At 43.4% G+C, this 18,927-nt stretch overlaps 1 protein-coding gene across 1 annotated transcript in view; it reads left to right on the forward strand.

Moving 5' to 3' along the window:
* scfd2 (sec1 family domain containing 2) overlaps window positions 1-18,927 on the forward strand; it is a 124,505-nt gene that overhangs the window by 23,265 nt on the left and 82,313 nt on the right. The window lies entirely within an intron of this gene.

An 18,927-nucleotide genomic window follows, 5' to 3' on the forward strand; every position in this document is an offset into this window, starting at 1 on the left:
CAGAGCTAGATCAGGGTGGTGGGCCAAACAGGCCTTCTCTTTCAGCGCTTCCCAGAACATCAGGCTGCACCACGGCCCCATCCAAACGCCCACCGGAGCCCAAACATGCACCTGGTGCTGCTCACTGGGTTGATGTGTCAGCTCCATCCTTCTAGACCTTGTGCTGCGTCTGAGAGCGCTCTGCAGTCTGAGCATAGCTCTGATGACAGCAGCACAGCAAAAAGGAGCTAACCCCCAGCCTGGTACTTTACAGCTGGGATTAGCAAGGCTTGCCTCTGCAAACATTCGGTTTCAGCTGATGCCAGTCACTGCGCTGCTCTGACTCAAAGCTCTGACCGCATGTCTAGCTCCTCTTTCTTTGCTGTGTTAAGGTCTGAAAAAGTGAACTTTTCTCCTAATTCCAAATATCAGCTCGCAGCTGTAAGAAAATCTACAGTTTTTAAGCCCCATAAAAGAAAAGTCTATGCAAACTTGTAGTGATGCACGATAAAGACTTTTTACAACCGATACTCGATATTTTCCTGCCTCTTGTAGCTGAAACTGATATTTAACCGATATTTTCTTTAAATACTTAAGAAAAAATATTAGTAAGTACAAAGTAACAGCGAACAGCTCCTATGCATTCAACAAATTTGCAGAACTAGTTTTCCCTGCAAATAAATTGAACAACAGATACATGTACAAACACTTTATTAGCCTTTAGTCTGTCATACATCTGTGAAAAGAGAAAATGCATTTAATGGTCAGAACAAATACTAAGACTTTAACTGAAATACCAATGTAACAAATACATTTTTCAATACAAATAATGCCTGATATAATAACGTGTAAAAGAAATAGTTTAATCTTAAAATGCAAAAATGATTTCTTTGAAACTAAAGTGCAAAATAATAACTATAAAGTTTTTAACTGATGTTCAAAATAAATGGTGGCTCATAGAAATAAACTTTTCAAAAACATGAACATTCAAGCATTTTACAAACCAGAACGAAAAGAAAGAAACCCCCACAATTCCATTTCTTTTTTTGGTTTTAACTGTGGTTGGATCAATGGGAGATTCTTCCTGACAACAAGTAGCATCTCTGCTTTCTGACAGGTTAGCTGTTGATGTTTTCAGCACATTTGCAGCAGAAGAAAAAAACGCTGACTATCAATGCTAGTGCAGGACGCTGACAGCTACTTCCATGCAATGACTGCTAGCACTAGCAAAGACGGCAGCTTCATGTTCTTTCCACACATCGCGGTGGTGAATTTTTTAATAGCTTGTGAGATTTGTGTTTTGGAACTAGTCTGTCCAGTGTGGCTCCACTGGTGTGTGAATGTGCATGAATGATCCCGGTGATGGTCAGAGGTGCCGTAGCCGCGAACTGGCAGCCACGCCTCTGTCAGTCTGCCCCAGGGCAGCTGTGGCTACAACCATAGCTTACCATCACCAAGTATGAATGAGGAGAGAATGAATAATGGACACACTGTAAGCGCTTTGGGTGTCTTGAAAAGCGCAGATAAATCCAATCCATTATTATTATTATTATTATTATTATTATTTGTGGTGTTAAAGCTTGACCCTTTTTCCCTCTTTGTGACACTTCTGTTATTGAAATAAGTCAGTACCACAGTAAAGGTTTCTGAATGTCTTATGTGTTTAATGTTAGAATTTAAAATCAACCAAACAAGCCGCAGTTTGGATTTTTGGATATCTGAGGACAGACTAGTTCCAGGGTTTTGTCCTGGGTCTTGTTTGGGAAAGTGCAATGATGTCATGTCCTAACTTCAATGCTTCTAAACAAAATAAAACACTCTTTTGAGTTAAGGATGGTCTATAGCATCCAGATAAATTGCATGAAAGGTTTTTAGCCCTTTTTTTATTTATTGTAATCAAGAGTGCACCTTATCCAGAGATCTGTTCTCATAAGGTTTGAGCACTTCCTCCTCTATTTTCCTTATAAAAGATTATCCAATAAATGTCAGCCTTAAATTCTTAAAACCTTTTGTTGGAGGTTCAGTGTAACTTTACCGTCATCTCTGGAGTTGTTCAAGCAGCTGTATTCAGTTTGCATCACTGCCTCACATGGTATACAGTCAGGACCATAGATAATTTAATTTCTGTACATTACCACAGTAATGTACAGAAACTCAGCTGTTTTCTCAGCTTAATGATGGCTCCTTTCACCTGCATGGAGAGCTCCTTTGACCGCATGTTGTCTGTTCACAGCAAAACTTTCAAAATGCAGCACGAGTCCTCTAATCAACTCCAGGCCTTTCATCTGCTTCACTCATAATGAAATAACAAGGGAATTGCCCACACCTGCCCATGCAATAGCATGGAAGTCAACTGTCCAATTACTTATGAGCCCATGAAATGAAGGGACTGTTTTTAAAAAATGCTTTAGTTTTTCACATTTTTATACAATCTTTTTGTTCAACCCATGGAATAAAAGCTGAAAGTCTGCACTTCAATGACATCTGAGTTGTTTTATTTAAAATTCACTGTGGTAATGTACAGAAACTAAATTAGAAAGAATGTGTCTCTGTCCAAAGATTTATGGTCCTGACTGTATTTGAGAGCTTGCTGCGTGGCTTTAAAGAACCACTCCAATGAAAATGGTGGTTTTGGTGTTTTTAATATGTTCATGTGGGATTTTTTCATAATGTAGGCCATACTGTATATAAAAAAAATTAAGATCAAAACTGCATTTCTTAGAATGTCTTTATTTCTTATTGTAGTGAATCAGGAGCAGACGAAAAACAACATTTGAAATAGCTTGTAATGGTGATGTAGGTTATACAATTAACAGGTCTCTGTAGACGACTAAATCCATTCTTGTCTTTGTTTTCCTCGTCCACGTCGCCACTATCTTTTTTGCATCGGTATTGTTAGCCTGAGGTTGTAAGGAGCTGTGAGCTAGTGGGAGAACGTGTAAACAAAGGCATGCTGGGAAATGAAGGCAGGCTTACTCTGTGCCAACGGTCCCGCCCACAACTTAGAGCTGAATTTCTAATGAACTCCTGATGACTGTAGAAACTATGTCCTAGAAAACAACTCAAGTTTTTGATTTTGGATGAAAATAGCATCATCATAATTAAAAGACCTCTGGGAACGCTTTGACAACAGACCAAAAGACGATCAGAGTGGGATCTTAAGTTGTTCTTCAGGTTGCTCTCTGAATAAAATGCCCCTCACCTGTGGAAAAAGAATGGCCAAAGAGGAACAGAGTTTTGTTTTGGCTTTGCTCAGGATTGTGTTGTAAATTACCACACTGATGAGTCTAATTACCAGGATCTTCCTCCATTAGGAGCTTCTGGGACAGTGTCACCACATCCTTCCCTAAAGACTTATTACACCCCCCAGCCCTGTGTCCTGACCCCTCCTGGACTAGCACTGACCTGCTGAGGCTCAGAGCTGCAGATCTGCTGCGTGTTAGCAGTATGACAATAAAAACCTGTGTCATCTCGTGTGATGCGGTGCTGCAAGAAAGCAGATTGATCCCCACCATCCCATTGTTTATGCAGTTCCATACATAACATCTGGATTGCATAACTTCTCATGGCGACAGGAAAAAAAAGCTGACTTTGGCTTGGAGTGACTTTCATCTTATCTGAGCTGCATGCCACAGACCGAGCAGAAGCTTTAAGTCAGTAATTGGTCTTTCCCCAGGGCATGGTGGTGCCTGTCCCACATCGCAGACATTCCCGCTCACAGCGCGTCTCTGCTGTTTCCCTGCTTCATGGACAATTGTATACATCAAGTGTGAATGACTCCGAGGCGCTGCCCTGAAAGGTCCAGCACCAACCTCCTGCAGTTCTCTGCTGTTAAAGAGCTTCACAATTGGGCTGACATGAACCTACTGTCTCCCCATCCATCCACTTTCTGTTCCCCCCACTCCTAAATCCAACCCTGCTGCAATGCAGATCTGCTCTCAGCATGATCCTCAGGAGGTTCAGACAATCTCCTGTCTGTGCTGAACAAAGCAGCCACTCTGTCAGTCTGCTGTCTTTCCTTTCATCCTCTCTAAATGATTTTATTTGGCTTCCCTCTGAGTCATATTAGACAGCTTAGACTGCTCTACATCCTGGTAGCCTTTCTCCTATCAATTCCTCGCCTTCATGTTTTCCTTGGTTGTAGAACTTCATGGAATGTACGGCTGGAGGAGAGCGGGGTTTATCAAAAGAATGAGTTATTTACGTGTCTCTTCCTTCCTGTGTTTGGTTAGAAAAGGATTATTATGGAAGAAAAAGGATTGGAGGAGTTCACTCCCAGGAAGATGCAGCAACAGCCCCCATCCCTTCTTCTCCCTCCTCTGCCCAGTCGCCGTTCGGCTCAAGAGCAGCACTCAGACGGCTGTGTTTACATCCCTCTACACAGCTCAGGCCTAATGTACTTTGTGTTTAATTGGCAGTCAGGTTTGTTTATGGAGAAGCACCTTTTTAACCGAGGTGATGGGCTGGCAGGCCAAAGGGATCATCACTGTCCTCAGTTATGGCTCCTCTGCTGCAGATGATGCTGTTCCATCTGTTGCTGCTGCAGAATGAAGAGCATGCCTTGATGCTGGCTCTTATTAAACCGCTTTGGCTTCACTGTTCAGCTTAGTGGTAATTTGCATGTGCTGCATTTTAAGCATCTTTCTGCTAAATCTATAACTCAGTTCATTGAACTGAAACTTAATGGGAATTGCTTTGATGGTAATAGCTTTAGAATTGGAGTTTCAGCTCCTGCTGTGTCTGAGCTCAGAAACACTTTGTTTTCCTCACAAAGCAACCTTGGTTTCTTTTGTCATCACTTGGCATAAGTGCAGTTGCTGCAAGTGTACCTATCTGGACATTTGCCTGGTCCTTACATTGTTGTGTGAGCTGCAGATTCAAAGCACTTCCCTTCCAGAGGAGGTTTTCTATGTGGGGTGTCCACATTTTTAGCAAAGAGGGCTAACCATTCAGTCAGCATTCGCTGAACCCTCATAACAACAATAAATGCAAATTAACTATTTGAATAACATCTCATTGTAATGAAATACTTTTGATTTCTTCACACTGAACAGAAATCTAAATACATTTTTACCAAAATTACTGTGAACTTTGTATTTGAAGACCAGAAGAAAAATAAAGAAAAAATGCTTTTTCTCTTAAGGGTTTTGCAGCATTTTCGCTCTTTAGCCCATCACTCCGACAAACTGCTGAAGGAAAATGCTGTCTTTTTCCTTCAAATCATCCATATTTTAGAACTCTGTTGAACAAAGATGGAGGGTCTTCTTGCATCCGAGTGAGGTGGTCAAAAAAACAAGATCACAGGAGGCTTTCAAGGTTCCCGGTAGCCCTCACCACCCTGGTGAATCAGGTCAGTGTGGTCTGCTGACTTTAGTCTCCTGGCGTCAGACTTCATTTGAGCATGCTCCAACAAGACACCGCAGATGGGGAAAAATCCCACAGTGCCTTGCATTCACACTTTGATTGTTAGCAGGGAAGGCCTTAGAGCTGGCCGTTGAGTAAGTTGTTGGGTATTTGCTAAAGACCCAACACTAACCCACTGTAGCAGATAGCGCATAAACCACCCTCTACCTTATAGAGCTCAGGCTGGCACACACCCCTCTCCTCAGTTTACATCTCACTGACCACTCATTGTGGGCCCTTCTTCTACAATCTGTCACAATGAGAAACTCTGTCCAGATGCGACTGCAGTCAGGTGTGCATGGATCTGTGTGTGCATGCATGCATTCATGCATGAGCATCCCTTAACACGCTTGTTCTGGAAACATTGTTTAGACTTCCTGTTGTCACAAACAGCCTCTCTGTTCACTGCAGAAAAGCTCCACCTCAGGACAGATTATCGGCTCAACAGTCACTACCTGCTGAGCACAGGCCAGCAAAGGTCAGAGGCTCTTTTTGGCTCTTTCAGCCTTCATGTCTGATCTGAAATGGAGACGCAGCGAAATTCCTGGATCCTTTGCTCCTCTTCTGGAATTCTGGGAGACTGTTTTAGACAAACTGGAACTCAGAGCATCAGCAGTGCCCCCACTGCCCCAGATAGGCAGAGGCATGAATAAGGTAAATAGAGATGAATGTGGTAAGGTGGAGTGATCCCCTTTAAGGTCATGAAGCAAATGTGGGACAAGGACTTCTCTTTGCCATAGTGTGTAATTGTACCCATCTGAAACCTCAGTCTGCACCCCCCTCATCTATTCATTTATGTCCACCCTCAGACCACCTCATCACCCCGGCGATTCAGGCAGTTCCCCAGAGGGAACAATGCTAACCAATCACTATGGCGACCAAGTGGCACAGGTCAAACCAGTCAATCAAAGACAGTCTCTTGACACTCGTGTTCTGCAATTAATTACACACTTCCTCCAGGCTGTACTCCACATGAGGCACATAGCTCCACAGCCCGGGCCTGGAGGGTTTATGATCAGGTGAAGGGGCCCCTCTGGGTCCACTCGTGTGTTCATGACTGGATCAGCCAAGTCTTCATCAGCAGCTTAGAGAGTGTGCCACCCCTATACAGAAGAGAGAAACTAACCAGTTTAAAGTAAAAGAATGTGATTATGTTGAAAGGCTGCATTTAATTAAATGTCTAGGCTCCTTGTGGCAGATTCCAGGATAAATCCAGCAGCATCTCAGGTCGTGGGAGCCTCTCTCCAGCAGGAGGACACTGAAGGCATCAGATGCTAAGACTCCTAGCTGCTCTCATTTAAATGTTTTCTGTTTTTCTGCTTTAACACTGATAGCTGTCACTGATTTTTGAGCTCAGTTCACATGGAGCTGGCATTTGCCTTTGCATTATCTGGATAAAAAGCATGCAGCTCAGCTTTTTTAGGATTTCCATGTGTGTGATTGTGTGTTTGGAAAAGCCAGCCTCTTGGAATTCTCTGGTATGAGCTACAAATGAAACATTTCTGTGGAGGCTTTTTAAGTCCTTTCTCTCCTTTCATAACTGACATTAGTGTAAAAAAAGTTGCGCCCCCTGGACTGCAAGCAGGGCTCTGGAGGTGCATAGTTACCCTCTTTGTCCTGCACATTATTAGTACGTTTTTTTTTCTTTCCCTTCTAGTCTTCCACATGCTTAAGTGTGTGTCTTCCCCCTTCCCCAATCCTTTCATCCTGCAAGAGTAATTCTGCTGCTCTCACCATGTTTGTGCAAAAGTGTTTCATTATTTTTGAGGGCTAATGTGGAGCAGCAGTGGAGCCTGATATAGGGGGTAGAAGGGCAGCAGCCACATGTGAGTGCAGCCAGTGTGAGCATGTACGCACTGACAAAACCAGTTTGCTAAAGTCCTTCAGAACTTGTGCCAGTACACTGGGTATGTTTACTGCTCATATGATGGACAGAGACAATTGCCTACATATGAGTGAGGCACAACTTGCATAGAGATGCATTTTAATGAGCACACATGACGTAAATGTTGGAGCAGTTGTTAAATTATTGACTATGTGGGCTTTTTGGCCAACAGCACAGTGCTAAAATTCTTCTTGTAGAGAAGTGTCCACTGCTAGTCGTGGTTTAAACCGAGGAAGGCCTGATTTGAAAGCATTCATGAGAAAACCTCAGAAATTCCTGTTTTTCTCTTGGAGCTTTCATCTGTGTACTTCTCTTCTATTGTTTCACGTTTGTTGCGCTTTCTGTTTTCCCGATTGTGCTGCAGCACTACTCGAGGAACTGGTAAAAGTGATCAAAGCAACCCCAAATGAGCACGGAACCGCTAATTTGGAGTGGGGTTGAGGGTGTGGGGGCTGGGGGAGGAGCAGAGCTCTCCTCCTACGCCTCCCATGTGCCCCCATGTCTTTTGTTCTGGGGTAGATGCTGTACATTGTTTCTTTCCAGTGAGCAGTCACAAAGTCTGTGCGCTGCACTCTGTAGCATCCGTGCTGCATGTGTCTGACATGCACTCAGGAGGCAGCATGCATTTTGGGTGGTCATGTTTGTTATTAAACAGACAGAAGCTGTCAAGTGTTTTTCTGAGCTTATTACTATGCAGAATGTGAGGCATTTACTTGGCTAAAACATTCCTGCACATCTGGATGTGAGGATCAGAAGTTCAGTTGTCCTTGTTGAAGCGCCATTGACTGCATCTTCACATCCTGTCTGAAAACACAACAGTCCAGTAGCAAAATGCAGGATCCAAACTTTGCACGTTTGCTCAGCTTCAGTCTTTAGGCTGACTCTGTCTGTGCTCGAATGTTTCCTTTTCTTTTCCTTAAAAAGCTTTGGCCTTCAAAATTCCACAGCTTTGAAAGTCTAGAATTGGTTTGCAATCACCACACATTTCTGTGACCCAGTCGAGTTCTGACTTAGTCGCCGAGTATTTCCATAAAGCCCTGAAGTAAGTTGTTTACCAATCTAGAAGATGAGATTGAGTTAGTGGGTTCATTAGGGGGTGGGAGGTGGAAAAGGGGTGGGTGGTTGTGTGTAGGTCTGTGGAGGGGGCTCTATTTTAATTTTTGTGCTTGTTTTTGTAATATTGATTTTGTTTTGTCTTTAACTAAAGCACTTTGTGTATTAAAGGAAAACTGCTATATAAATAAAGTTTGATTTGAATAATTGAGCAGGATGAGTAGTTGAGCTTTGCAGCCAAAATCAAATTTAGGCATAGATTAGGGCCATTTCCCATCATCCCTTTTTACTCTCTCCTGCTAGCTTACAGCCCCTCACAACCCCAAGCTAACATTAGCGGTGCCACAAAAATAGTGATCAATTTTGGATCTATCCAGCCATACAGCTTTGAGTCAGATGAGGAAAACAAAGATGTTTGTGCGTTTGTTGTGTCTAATTTAAGTTTCATATATTGTAAGCTGTAAGCTGGCTGCACGGTGGCGCAGTGGTTAGCGCTCTTGTCTCACGGCAAGAAGGCCCCTGGCTGGGGGACCTGAAAAACACAACATCAATGGGGGGACCTTTCTGTGTGGAGTTTGCATGTTCTCCCCGTGCATGCGTGGGTTTTCTCCGGGATCTCCGGCTTCCTCCCACCATCCAAAAACATGCTTCATAGGTTAATTGGCAACTCTAAATTGTCCATAGGTGTGAGTGTGAGAGTGAATGGATGTGTGATTGAAGATATTCTACCCTGCGACAGACTGGCGACCAGTCCAGGGCATCCCTTGCCTACGCCCAAGTGGCCGGGATAGGCTCCGGCAACCCCGTGACCCTGAAAGGGAATAAACGGTCAAGAAGATGAATGAATATTGTAAGCTGTAGAATTGATTGTGTTTGTTTTTAAAAACCTCATGCTCATGCTAATTCCTCGAGCGTGCTACATTAATAAAAAACTAGTATAGCGAAACTACAAAATGCAGTTTGTTCTCTACTAGGCTGGGTCCAGCGCTACATTCTGACACTTTCGGCAGCAACTTTTTGACAATTTAAGATGTTATTGAAGAAGTTCTGTGCAGCTGTGTTTTCCAATTGTGTAATTTTACTTCTGGCAGATTTCATATCTTCATCATAGTTGTATTAGTCTTGGAGCATTTATCATGTCAGATAAGACTGTGGGATTTGCGTCATGGGAGTTGTCCCTTCAGCCGAGGACAGCAGAGAGGAGGAGAGTAAGCTCTTTGGGGAATGACGGGAAAAATCTGGGAACGGGGAGACAATATGGAGAGATGATGTATTTTGTCCGAAAAAGTAGCAAAGATATGTGTTAGCCTGTATTGGTGGCTTTGGCTTACTTCAGTGCCCCTCCTCGGTGTTGTTTTAGCTGAACATTGGGCTTGAAGCGATGGGAATGTTTGTGCGGCAGTAATCCTGTTTGTATTGTTCCGTTTCAGCCTGTGGGCTGAGCTAGAGTCAGCACAACACAACTGTGATCCGTTTTCACACACAAAGATGCATCTGATTAGTAACCAGCCATTCACCTTCCATCTCCTCTTCCGCCTCGTCCACCAACATTCCTCCCTTTTCACAATATGTCTGTGACCGTCTGAGGCCTTAGTCCCAGCTGTCCTTATTGGTGTCCGCAGGTAGAAAATGAGCAAACCTGTACGGGGCACACAAAGTCATAGACCACCAGTCTTAAAGAGAAAATGTTCATGCACATTCTCTATTTCTATGGGCATGCTGCAGACGATAGGTCATAGAAAACACTTATACAACACATGGGTGAAGTAGGCATGTCGAACCGATTTTCTGTTTTTTTGAACTCTCCAAATCTTGCAAACCGCGTAAGGCCCTGTTGGTGCTGTTCAAGTGACAAGTGTCTACTCCTTGTGCCCAGCCTGACAGTTAGAAATGAGGTAATTAGACAGACTGTAGTTTGTGTGGACATCCTATAGGTGTCCTACAGATATTTATGGACACAGCATTTCCAGGTCGGCAAGGAGCCAGAACTCGCACCTTACTAATGACTAGAGTGTGTCTTAAGGGCACTGTACGTCAGCATCACTTCAACGTCAAAAGTGTTTTCAACTTCCATTAGGCTTGGAGATACTTTAGTATACTCTTACCACACGCATGACAGTGGTACATTCCATTTTCATGACGTTGTTTAAGCTGGCTGCACGAGCATCAATGGAACTGTAATACACAGCTGTGCTAGCCTTAGGAGGCAGGCCCTCCTATCTAAGACCATCCACAGACTTAGACCACCCAAAAACCTGCAGCATGTGTATGGGCGCAGGTTGAGATGCGACATCACTGTTGGTGCTGTCTTTTTGTTCTGTGCAGCTCTCCACACATCAGTACACAAATATCACAGATGAATCTGAAAAACTGGGAAAAGATATCCCACTTTTAAAACCCCACATCAGTGAAAGTACTGTTTTTGGTGTTTTAACATGTTCCCGTGGCATTTTTCTGATGATGGAGAACATATATAGAAGTAAGAAAATTAAGATTAAAGTTGTATTTCTGAGTTTTTGTTTAATTCAAAATGTCGTGAGTCTGTCTGGATTGCAAAAAAAAAGAAAAAATACTGTTGAAAAAAGCTTGTGAGTGTGACGTAGGAGCTGTAACTCCATCATGATTCCTCCACTGTCAGACCAATAGATCCATGACAGTCTTTGTTTTCCTGGTCTGAGCTGGAATCTGGATCAGAACTGGGCAGATGGACGGCCCTGTAACACTAGGTTGGGGGTCTGAGGGGCTGTAAGCCATCTGGAGAGATGGATGGATGATGGGTATGGGACAGGCTTATGCCATGGCAACAGTCCTGCCCCCACAACTCAGAGGTGAATTTTTTAATGAACTCTTGCTGCTCTGCAGACACTATGTCCTAGAAAATGACAAGATTTTCGATCTTGCCATAAGACGGCATAATCATAATTGAAAGACCACTGAAAATGCTCTGAAAAAGTATCAAAAGATGGTCAGAGTGAGACTTTGTTTTTTCTTTTTATTAATAAATTGAAAGTAATAGTCATATCATCCAAATAGAACTTTCAGACTCTAAAATAACAGTAGAGTTATGAATTTTGGAGTAAAAGTCTTAGTCACAAAATGAATGTAATCATCCTGTGAGCCAGCCAGCACACTCACACCGCCGTCACCGTTGATAAGATCTGACGGTGGAGGTCCATCCCTTCCCATAATCCCAGAGTTGTTTTTTCCCATGTTTAATGTGCTGTTTATCCCCAGGATTTTTGGTTTGTTTGTTTCTAGAAGGTTTTATAAACTAATGTCCCATTACGTGTCAGCATGCATCCAGGTGTGTGTACGTTCTAAAAACCAGAGGAGCATTGCTTGTTTTCAGTATGAGTGTTCCATAAATGTTTGTGGAAGAGCAGCCGGGTTTGAGCACCAGTTTGTCTGCGCCTGACACACGGACCGGCTCAGGTTGGTGATGACGTCCAGAAAACGAAGCGGACCTTATTACACGACATAAAAAAGTCCATCTTGTTCATTTAAGCGGTGAACCTGCTGCTCCCAGTGTCACGTCTCTTTTTACACGCTCTTCAGAGATCACGTCTAACCTGAGTGGTGATGTGAGCCAAGAAAAGGGCCGCCTCCTTCCACACGTGGCACAAAAATCTACGTCTGCGATTCACACAACCCCAGCTGTACCTTAAAGCTATGACCAGTCCTCTAGAATCAGCATTCAGTCCATTTTTATGACAACTTCTCGATGACAGAGTAGAAAGTGAGAAAGAGCTCACAGAGCAGGCTCAGATCAGCTTGTGGATCCAACATGTTTAAATGCTGTCAGCTCAACAACACTGGCTTTTAAATACAGTCTGTTTCCTGTCTATTGAAGTCTTTTCCAGGATGAAGTTTTGGAGGGAAAGCAGCCGGAAGGATTTTGGCTGGCTTTCCTGTGAGGCAACAGTGCCCCCTATTGTTGTTTTTTAGTCTCAGTTCCCATTGCGCTCTGAAAGAGCAACATCCGTCTCACAAAAACTGGGTTTGCTGCCTATTCAAGCAGCCTAATATACAGTTAAGACTGCTTTTTGTGACATACATGTAGCAGAAAAACATCATGTGACGGGAACTCATTGCACATTTCCTTACAGACTAACTGCATCCTAAACACAAGATAAGCTCTTATTTTGAAATGAGCTGGTTGATTGCAGTCAGCCTCCATGTAAATGTGTTGTGCTTCCTGTCCACCATGTGTGAGACAGACACAAGGATCATCTTTCATGTGGAAAAAGAGGACGGGAAAGCACTGCGCTGACTTCTTGACCTGCGAGTGTTTTAAATGTCGCCTGGTCGTAAAAGTGGGGAGGCTGCGTCCTCTGCGGCCGTATGGTTGGGACTCTGTCTGCCAGAGCCTTTGCTGGTTTTGCATTAGTTTGGGCCTCCATCTTCATACACACAGGTGAAAATGAAACCAGCTGTCATGGCTGATCAAATTTAAAGCATTCTCATAGATTTGCACCACGCTTTGCACTGAGGTTGAGTTGACCTTAGGTATCTTTTTGTCGTCCTCAGCCCCTTCAGTCAGTGAATAGATGTAATGTTCTGTCCCTGTCGGGGTTAGAGGGGGGCGTGGTGGTTTCTGTGTGCTTGCATGCGTCTGCCTGAGAGGGCATCAGTTGGTTTGTCTCAGTGGGGGATAAGTGCAGGAGGTTTAACATGGAACATTAAAGCTCATTTCTGCAGTGCAGGAGTGAGATAAGCTGGCGGGGTGTCGTGTGCCGGGCAGACAGAATCCAGCCGCAGTGACCAGAGTGTGGTTGGCTGATGGTGAGAGGGCGGACTGCGTGGAATGTGTGTTTGTTTTTGCCATCGCGTCCCTCGGCTCTCCCAAATTATAGCTCTCCAGCTCTGGACCAAACCAACATGGAGCAGAAGAAAAGATAAACGCAGATGAAAGACATGGAGACGCATGAGGATGAAAGGTGGCAGAGAGGTGGGAGTGTTGCTTTAAAAGGTTTTTTATGTACCGACAGGCTGACCTTCCACTGTATACATCTGCAGACCCTGTTGCCCCCCTCACTGTCACCTCCACATCTGACTAAAACAGTTTAGAGAAAAGACCAACAAATGGAAAATGGCTTTCCACAGAAAGAGCAGAACTATGGAACAACCAAATAACAAAGCTACATTAATTTTGATGTGTTCATTTGTATCTGTCATCCCCAAAGACCTTTACTTGATGTGCGTTTCATGTTCATGTTCTCCTTCAGTCACCAAAGCAAATCTCATTCTTTACAACAATCCATCAAATCAGACACTAAATCAAGCAGTCTCGTCTTCCTCCAGGCTGCACTTCTTCCATTTCATTTCCAGATTAGCTGCTCTATCATTCTGCGTCGAGCTGAGCCTCTATGAGACGCGTGCGAGGTAACTTACTGATGGACAAGTCTGAAAGTGGGTTTCACATTTCAGATTTTGTTGATAAGGAGAAGGTTTCTGCCTTCTGGCAGATATTACAGATCCATACCAGCCAGGACAAACAGGCTTTGGGACAGTTTCTTTATTTTATTATTATACCATGTATAATGACAGTAAAGACTTTCTATTCTACAGCAAGTACCTGTGTAGTGCAGAAAAAAACAACCTTTTGAGAGCTATAGACAGCTATGGAATACAAACTGCAGTACCTTTCACTGCTTTTACTCTGTCCTTCACAATAAAAGCACTTGCAGATTTTTCTAAAATAAGCCGCGTCGCGTGACGCGTCAAAACATTTCTGTACCATCTGTGCTCACAGATGTAAAATGCATAAAAGCCATGAGACCAGGTCTGTTTTATGAAGAGGTTGAGATGGTAGAAGTGACTGCAAACTGTTGATATGAGCAGAGGAAATGTGATGTCTTGATGTGTTTCATGTAGGGGAGATTCATGGCTGTTGGGTCCTGGGTGTCCTGCGTGCGCACGTCTCTTCTTCGTGTTTGGATTCCCATTTGTTGAACACACCTTTCACACAAGACAGAATAATGGCTGGTAAAAGACATCCAGATATAAACTTTATTTTTTCCATTTCTGCTCAACTTAAGGCAAACTTCCTCCTTTTTCATAAACAGTTTTTCCGGTGAACCGGCGGTTGGATTCATCATCGTCTTGACGGGTTACTCTAAGCAGGCTTTTCCAGTGACATCTGCAGCTGTCTGGAGAGAATATTGGCCATTTTTATCAGATTCTGTTGTTGTTTACGTCTTCAGAATTCTTCAATGCCATCTGAATGTGGTGATGTTTGTTTGTCATCCAGCTCTTTTACTAAAAATCCATACTAAACTGGCTGAAGATGATTTGGAGCCATAGTTCAGTTGTCATCGTCTGGATCCAAAATTAGTGCGTGTTTTTTAGGGTTTACTTGTGTGCCTTCCAGTTTTATTAGTTGTTATTCATGAATGCAAATTGGTTATGATCATATATTTACAAATGAGGCACATGTGTTCATTTTAAGAAGAATGGAAACGTTTGGCCTTGTAGTAACTAACTGGCATTTCTTTGTGCTGAGTCTTAGCTGGTCAGCAAAAAGTCTGACGTATAGCCACCTCTGTTTTTGTTCGCTTCAAGACCCACACCTCCCATGCCCGCCCTCCCCTCCCCCCTGCCTGCAGGCCCAGAAAAAGGGTCATTGTGCAGGCAGTGAGCAATGCGTTAAAGGCCTGGTTCTGGTTAGCGCTCTGCACTGCATCTGAAACACTCACCGTCCTCCTGGGGTTGCATCTGGAGCTGGTTTCCTGTTCAGGCTGAGCTGGGCAAGGGCGGAGTTTGGCCAGGGTCTGTGATTGGGCGAGATTGAGCCTTTTTGGACCACAGGATTATAGGAATTTCCAAACAGTAATCTGTCAATCATTTGAGAGTAAATTCAAACCAGATTAAAGTGCAAGTGTGAACTTGTGATTGGTGCAGAAGTCTGAGTACAAACAGAGAAAAGCTTCAGTCCTGCCCCAATAATTTTCTTGCAAATTTAAAGTTATCCAATCAGCAAAGTCCTCTCTGAGTAGAACGTTTTTCTGGGTTGTTACATTCTGTTTCACTCTAAATTCTCAATTAATTCAACATATTAAGCCCTAAACAAATGTTTATTCTTGACAGAAGGGTATTTGTTTTTGTTTGGTCAAGTCTACATGAAGCAGCATTGGGTTAGTAATTGTAATAATAAAATGAACCTCCTTTTACTAAGGCAGTGATGCGGCAGCTCTGCCACGACGTCTTTACTCAGACATCGGTCATTCCGTTTATAAGAGGTTTCATATGGTCTCACTTTAACCTGCAGAGTACTAGTTAACCCAGTGGGAATAAACCTTGGGAATACCATCTGAGAAAAGTCTGTGAGGCCACTGAAGCCTGGTTCCACATGCACATGGACCACAGAGAGGTTCCACCGGGCTTTGCTTGAGACCATCTGTTGGCACCAAAAGTCTGACTTTGTTGAGTTCAGCTTCAGTATTGGGAGAGGTTTTAGTCAACCTCCCCACTCAGTTTCAAGGCTTCCACTTCCTGCTTTGGCGCCATGGCAGACATCTCTTGAAGGGACCCAGTCCCCTGAATGCATCCTCCTCCAAAAAGCACACACACTTCTGCACTCGGGCTGCTCAGTAAACACTGGAAGTGCAGGATTTTTTGAAATCTTGTCTTTCAAGATACAGTAAATCTTGTAGAAGTGTTGATGACTCCCTGGAGAGAGCTCTAACTTGCAATTACTGTTTTTTTTTTTTTGTTTTGTTGCAAAGGCATGAAAAAACATGGCTATAAACAAGAAAAACAAAAATGTGTTTTAATGAAAGCCTTTTATAGTCAAGCTGACACTGTGCCTCTAATCAAGTCCAAACCGGGAATGAACTTTATCTTTATGAAGGACATACAAGTCAGAAAGGTTTGGAGGTTCCTCAACAAAGTATGAAAAAAGCTCAACAAAAGAAACTAGATGCTCGCTGTCGACAGCATAGTGTTTGTGCTCACAGGCCCGGGAGGTAACACAAGCTAAGGCTGAAGCAGTTCCTGACAAATGATCAGGAGGCCCAGAGTCCTTCAATATCTTCTCTTTCAGCTCATTCACTCTTTGTTTCTGTCTGATGCAGAAGTTGCATAGCAACAGGTACTCTTCAAGCGAAAATGTTATTTGCTAAACGCAGTGTGCTTTATTCAGAAGACAAAGGGTCGTATGAGTGTCCTCTTTAATGCACACAGACGGATCTGTTGGTGATCAGCTGATTTTTCAAAGCGACAGATGAAAGACAAAGCTCTGCAGTTTGCATCCTAACTGTGTTTAACACGCTTTGTTTACATCAGCAGAACGAGCAATGGAAAGATCCCAAATCCTGTTTGGCAGCTCAAACTTGGAATGGTTTTTGATTTCACAATGTTTGAGAAGAAAAATGTGTGTTGGGATTGCATTTGAGGGGTCCCTGAAGTTTTGACTGGAATTGGAGAGAGGCCCCCTTGCGATGAAGGGGCCAACACGCTGCTGTTACCCAACAGTGATTGGATGTTGGGCTGACAACAGATGTAGATTTGACCTTAAAAAGTACTGATTGGAATAAAGTCTCTTTAATTTTTCAAGACCGTTGACCTTTGTAGCTTTTGCAAATATGGTAAAGAATAAAACTGCCATAATGTTTGTTCTTAAGTGACAGTTGGTGCGTTCTGTAACATTAGGACTATGTCTAAGTTTTGGGCTCTGCAGGGAGCTCCTCATGGTCAAGAGCAATGAGTTATATTGCCAGAGGAGACACGCCCGCTTGGGAAGCCTGGCCAATGGTGGCGGAGCGTGACGCCGTCTTGGTGAGGTCGTCAGTGCCCACATGACAATGCTTTCTATAGCCTTTGGTGGCATCTAAGTAGCTTTTATATAATTTATATATATATATATACACACACCATGGTCTGGGTGAATACTTGATTCTGATTGGCTGCTGGGTTTGCATTTTAACCTGATAACCGCACGGTGAACAAAGAAGTTCCGGTCACCTAGCTTAAATGGTTCGTATCACTGCGCCAGCTTCTTTAAAACAACCTTTATCTTCATCATTTGGACAAAAACAAGCAGTAAGAGGTGAACTTTGTCTCTGAACTGATGCTTTATTCAACCCATCGGAAAGATCAGCATATATACCGTATTTTCCGGGCTACAAAACGCACCTGTGTACAAGCCACACCCACTCAATTGCAGGAGGTGTGTTAATTTCTTGCAAATATAAGCCGCACCAGTGTACAAGCCACATGTTGTTGCCAACACGATCAGCTTGATACTGGATTTACAGCCTCTAAAAAGAGAGACATCTTACAGTCTCACAATGGGAGGAGTCAGTATTGCATCAGCCCATGCAATTAAGCATGCACCTCACTTCTGTTCACAGGTTACTCAGTTATGGTTTTATTTTTTATTTTTTTACTTATTGACAATTGAGGTATCATACATAAAATAACAGTAGTAAATAGCAGTAACCAAATAATCAACATTACATCCCTCAGTTATGATGAGGAAATTTAGACCCGCGATTCTGGGCATGCGTTTTTCTTTTTGTTGAACCATGACTGAAGTGTCTAAGACCTGAAGTGAGGTCCATGCTGTTTGGCTGCTTACAGGTGCATAAAATATAAATTGGCTTGCTGCTTGAAGATTGATCATGCAGTCAATCTCCGCTCCTATGCAGACAGAGCGGTCAAGGCGGCTGCCAGAAAAATCTATAAATTAGCTGCATCAATGTATCAATGTAAGCCGCAGGGCTGTAAGCGTTTGAAAAAAGTAGCGGCTTATAATCCGGAAAATACTGTATATCGCTGAATCTTGATTGCAGCGGTGGTGCGGCGCCACGCGGAATATTTAAAATTGTCCACTTTTTGTGCAAAAAGCAATCCAAATCGGAAAAAAACAAGAATAAAGGACTAAAAACTGGTTAATATGTATTGCTTTTGTATATATGTATGTGACCATGGTATAAGCGGGTTAATGGCCTTCGAAGTGTGCGTTATTACTTTTTAACGGACTTCGCGGAATGCAACCATCCTCCACTTCGCGTCTGACGGTGCTGTTCTGCACAGGTCTGAACCCCCTCAGCCAAAGAATCAACAAGACTGGCTATGGATACTGACTCAGAAATGGGGCCAACATCAGTCACCTCCTGTACATGGATGACATCAAGCTATATGCTAAGAGCGAGCGTGACATTGAATCCCTGATCCACACCACCAGGATCTACAGTACTGACATTGGGATGTCATTCGGGCTCCAGAAATGTAGCCGGATGGTGACAAAGAGAGGCAATGTAGTCCACACAGGAGGGGTCTCACTCCCAGAAGGAACAATAGCAGACATCGAGGGCAGTTACAAGTACCTTGAAAGTCCGCAGGCAAATGGCAACCTGGAGCAGGCAACAAGGAAAGCTGCAACAGCTAAATACCTCCAACGAGTAAGGCAAGTCCTGAGAAGCCAGCTCAATGTTAAAACACGAATGCTCCTCACCATGCATGGAGGGTTCCATCCCAAATCCAGCACCCTGAGACTGTATGCTAGTCGCAAGGAAGGAGGCCGAGGACTAGTGAGCGTAGAAGCCACTATCCAGGATGAAACATCCAAGATGCATGAGTACATCAAGCTCAAGGCCCCAACTGAC

The sequence above is a fragment of the Oryzias latipes genome, chromosome 4 (assembly GCF_053564925.1).
Source record: "Oryzias latipes strain Hd-rR chromosome 4, Olatipes_Hd-rR_3.1".
Taxonomy (NCBI): Eukaryota; Metazoa; Chordata; class Actinopteri; order Beloniformes; family Adrianichthyidae; genus Oryzias; species Oryzias latipes.